The sequence below is a fragment of the Sciurus vulgaris genome (genome assembly GCF_902686455.1).
Source record: "Sciurus vulgaris genome assembly, chromosome: 4".
NCBI classification, from domain to species: domain Eukaryota; kingdom Metazoa; phylum Chordata; class Mammalia; order Rodentia; family Sciuridae; genus Sciurus; species Sciurus vulgaris.
Window position 1 is genome coordinate 57,495,722 of NC_136464.1, and position 4,860 is coordinate 57,500,581.

At 48.1% G+C, this 4,860-nt stretch overlaps 1 pseudogene across 1 annotated transcript; it reads left to right on the forward strand.

The window, feature by feature from the left end:
* Nucleotides 1-3,187: 3,187 nt before the first annotated feature.
* Nucleotides 3,188-3,586, forward strand: LOC306659604 (small ribosomal subunit protein uS8-like; annotated as a pseudogene). The gene has a single exon. The product of its transcript is annotated as a small ribosomal subunit protein uS8-like (transcript).
* The last annotated feature ends 1,274 nt before the right edge of the window (nucleotides 3,587-4,860 follow it).

Sequence of the window (4,860 nt, forward strand, 5' to 3'; positions counted from 1 at the left end):
TGGGAATTATCCAAGGGAAACGATTATATAAGGCAAAAGTCACTGGGGACCTTATCATAGGTGGCCTATCACACTGGCAGTAACAGGAATTTTTGCTACATATATTCCATACCCTGGAGGCAAGCAGACACACACACACACACACACACACACACACACACACACACACACACACTCTTTACACATACACCTCTTCAGGGCAAAATATACCAAAAAAAGAAAGTGCAGGTAATTTGACTCCTGAAACTAAAGCAGATGACTCCTGTCCCCAGAGTTTGGGTTGGCTTTCAAGGAAGGCCCACAAGGGAGCCCACTAAGGATGATTCCAGCTCCCCATCCCCAGCTGATCTCTGACATCCATTTACTGCTTTCATAGGCCTCCCCACCCCCACTCTGGAGGCAGAGATTTAGGATGTCTGGGGCCTGGACACCGTACCCACTGAAGGAAATTTACTGCCTCCAGAGAACCAGGGCCTGACTTGGGGTCTTGAATGCATCTTTTCCCCCATTGCCTTCGCTTTATTAGGTTAATCATTGCTTGAATCGGTTGCCATGGTTTGGGCAAACCCATGGCGACTCTATAATGAAGCCTGAAAGACTCGGACCCCATTTATCATCCGCAGTGTTTGGGAGGCCCAGAGCCTCATTTGCCTTCCCCGGGGTCTGGGCACCACCCTTCTGCCTGGGGCCCCCAGGCCCCTTTTGAACGAGGAATGAACAGGTGGCTACTTGGAAGAGGAGAAGAGGAGACCCACACAGGTGGAGTGAACACATTCTCACATGCACATGCACACACACACACACACACACACACACACACATTTTTCATGCCAGGAGTTTGAACACAGAACACAAATACATAGGCAGTTCTACCTGACTTTTTTCTGAGGAGGGGAAAGTCAAAGAATGATCTTCAGGTAGAAGAAATTTGTGAATGCCTTGAGCAATAGGGGGACTTATGCCTGGCAGATCCCAAGGTTGTTGTTCCCTCTATTCCTGGGGCAAAATCGAACAATGAGTTAAGAGCACATAGGGAAAGAATCAGAGTGGAAATGAAGATATAGAGAGGTACAGTAACATGTTCAAGGTCACCAAGTGAGTATAGTCAGGGTAAGTAAAGGCCAGAGCCTGTCAAATTTATAATGCAAAGTGTCAAAACTAAAGAAAATAGAAGAAGGAATTATTGTGCATCCACCAACCAGATTAAAGAATTATCATGTACACCCCTGATTATTTCTCTCAACACGTCATGGATTATTTTGAAGCAAATCCCAGACACAGTACAATTTCAACAAGTATCCTTTTTTTGTTCAGCATGAATTGAAAAATAGACTCTAGCAGTTGAGAAGACAGATAGCTGGGGGTTCAAATCCAAGCTTTGCTCCTTCCCAGTTATGTGATGTTCAGACCATGAATCTCTCTGATCCTCAATTCTCTCCACTATAAAAGCATACAAGCTTACCTCTCATTCAAGATCATTGTCAGGGTTAAATGAAATATCACAAGACAGGCCCCAGCACCTGTGCAGAGGAAATGGTGGCTTTTGACTTCCATTCTCATAACCACTGCACCATCTTCAGTGGCTTGTCCTGGCAAATCAAATCTTGGCCTCCCATGTGAAGGTATCTCAGGGCATTTCCCTGAAATGGAGGCAAGTGCCTTGCCACTACTCTGTCCCTGGCACTGGATTCTGAGAAGATGGACCTCAGCAGTGACTCTGGCTCCAGCTCTGACAGTCTTCAACCTTGACTCTCATAGTGATGCCCCTGCATCGAGCAAGACCAGCTCCTCTCTTCTCTTCTTATATGGTAGGCTGTCTAGCCTCTGTGCCACGGATCCCATTTCCGAGCAAGATGTTTGTGTATGCACACACCTGGGCTCTTGCTTCTGTTTGAGTGTGCTATCTGTCCCTTCATGGGAACCGGTATATTTTCAGCTACTGTGGGCTCAGCGTGTCAGGGGGACTCCAGGAGGCCAGGAGCAGCCCTCTTAACAGTTCCAGGTTGATGACAATACCAGAGGAAAACTGATCAAATGAAGGCACCAGCATGGTACTGAGGCTTGCTGGCGGAGGGAGGAGAGTTCTCTTAGATGTGTAGGTTGAGACAAAAAGGAGGGGTCATCAGGGGCCACTGTGCAGGTTGCGGGTAGGGAGGGAAGGTGGCCATCTGGGTTTGTTGTGTAGGTGAGGCCCGAGTCCAGTGGCTGGCCTCCTTGGCAAGAATGGCTTATTCCAGGAAACCTCCTACATCCCCAGGAGCAGAACTCTGATAGGTCCAGCTAAACCCTTCTGTTCTACCCATAAAGTACCCATCCTTTTTTTTTAATGGCAACTGGTTTTCATTGACTTTTTACTCTACTTCAGCACAGCCCTAGTGCTTTCTGTTTATTAGTCTGTGGGATCAGAATTATTATTCCTGTTGATTCTGAGACAGAAACGGAGGCATAAAGTGGTAAAGCAACAGTTGCTGGTTGCCCAGTGAGAAGTGGCATTGGACTGGAACCCAGGTCATCCTGACCCAGAGCTGCTGCTCCTCACTACCACTCTTAACCATGCCAACATATTCTCCATTTCCTTTTTTAAGTTTAAATTTTGGACATTTTCAAATATGTAGAAGAATGCAGAAAATAGAATAATGTGTCTTCATGCTCCTACATTTTAAAAGCAGAAAGTAAGAAGAGGTGGGAGGCAGGTGGAGGACAGCAGACTGTAAAGAAAGTCTTGACAATTGGCCATCAATTCACAGTTATCTGTTTTCAGCTCCTCACCCCACCCCCACAAACCTACAGACACCCCAGATATCTCTCAAGCTACTAGTACATTAGTGCACATTTTTTAAATGATAAGAACAGAATCAAGTCATTTTTACACCGAATGAAATGAATAATTATGTAATATGACCTAAGATCCATTCAAACACAAGAGGCTCCAATTGTGTGTGTGTGTGTGTTGTGTGCGTGTGTGTCCTGGGGATTGAACTCGGGGTGCTCTACCACTGCTTTATCCACAATACTTTTTATTTTATATTGAGACAGGGTCTTACTAAGTTGCCCAAACTTTCCATCCTCCTGCCTCAGCCTCCCAAGTAGCTGGGATTACAGGCCTGAGCCAAGTTGTCTTTTTAAAAAATGTACGGATAATTCTGTGCACTTACCCCTTTTCCCACCATTTTGCCATGCCACCATAATGGGGTACATAAATGTCCTGGTGGATGCTCTTAAGAGCATCAACGATTTCAGAAAGAGAGGCAAATGCCGAATCCTTATTAGGCTGTGCTCCTAAATTATCATCTGATTTCCAGCTGTGATGATGGAGCATGGTTATATTGGTGAATTTGAAACCACTGATGATCGCCGGGCTGGGAACATTGTTGTGACCCTCACAGTCACAAATTAACACAGGTTAAATGAGTGTGGAGCCATCAGACTTGATGTGGAGTTCAAAGACCTAGAAAAATGGCAAAATAATCTGCTCCTACCCCATCCACTTGCTGGCACTGTCTTAACAGCTTCCGTGGGCATCCTGGATCACAAAAGAGCAAGACAAAAACACACAGGAGGAAAAACCCTCAGGTTCTCTTTCTAGGGATGCAAAACATACATACAAACAAAAGACCTCAATGGTAGAAAAGTAAAATGTAGGAAGAACTTCCCACCCTGGAGTCCTGCTGCCTGCGGGAAGCAGGACCAGGGCTTGATAGGACCAGCCTTGAGTAATTCACTCCTTCCCCTTTTGTTCTCAACAGGCCCCAGCTGAATGTATGGTGACCAACCACATTCTGGGTTTTCTGGGACTTCTCTGCTGTTAGCGCTGCAGGTCCCTTATCCCAGGCAAACCCAGATGGCTGGTCACTGAACAAGGAGTCGGAAGCCTGGAACCCATCCGAGTCCTCCCTCCCCCTCCTAGTTCCAGTGTGGGGTCACCCACTGAGAGCAGGGGGAGCCCACCACTGAATTTCAAGGGTCCTCAAAATGACAAATAATTTACCGAAACCTTTGAAGGGCTGAGGCATGCCCAGCGCCAGGCAAGGAGAGCCTGAAGCCCTCCGGTGGAGAATCAGGATCTTTTCACACCAGGGGGCCAAATGCGGCAGTCTCCGCCCTGTCTTTACCCCTCTCCAGATCTAATGACAATCCAAAGAGTTCCTGATAGGGTTTTAAAAGATGCTCTCCCATTCACTGTCCACCAAGCATGAAAATGCAGCTCGTTTGTCTCCATTCTTCGTCCTAAAGGCCTGGCTGGCCTAGGGCCTGCAGCCCCAAACTTGTCACTCACTTTTCACTTCCTTTTGTTGGCTTGGCCTTTATTTCATTCTTCTGTCTCCTCCTCCCACCCTCCTCCCCCCTCCTCACTCCATCCCTGTCCTTCTCCTCTACCCGCCCCCAGAGCTTCCCAGTCCCTCTGTCCACACACAAAAAAGCAACAGACCAGTCTGGGAATTTCTTTACAGGCCCTTGGTGTCCCCCACCTCCGGCCCCACCCCCTGCCTCTTCTCACTCTGCTTTTAAAACGTAATAGCAAAAAGCCAGCAGCAGCTAAAAAAGACCCAGCCACAGAACTGTCTCCTGTCTGACTGGAAATGGCGGCTGGGGCCTCTGAGTCCCAGGCTTCGGCTTCACGAAAGCAAAGGCCAGGGAGGGGAGGAGACTGGCCCAGGGTCACACGGAGCTAGCAGAGCTAGAGGAGGAGCAGGGGCAGGAGCCCAGCATGCAGCCTTTTGGCCTGGATCCCCACCCCCCTCAGAATTATGGCTGCTCCTCCAACCCCACCGCAGAGTCCATTTCCCTGTCCCCTGGCTGTGTCCAGGCTCGGCTTGAGGGCAGGGACCACGGCCAGTTGACCGCTGTGTCCCCCAAATA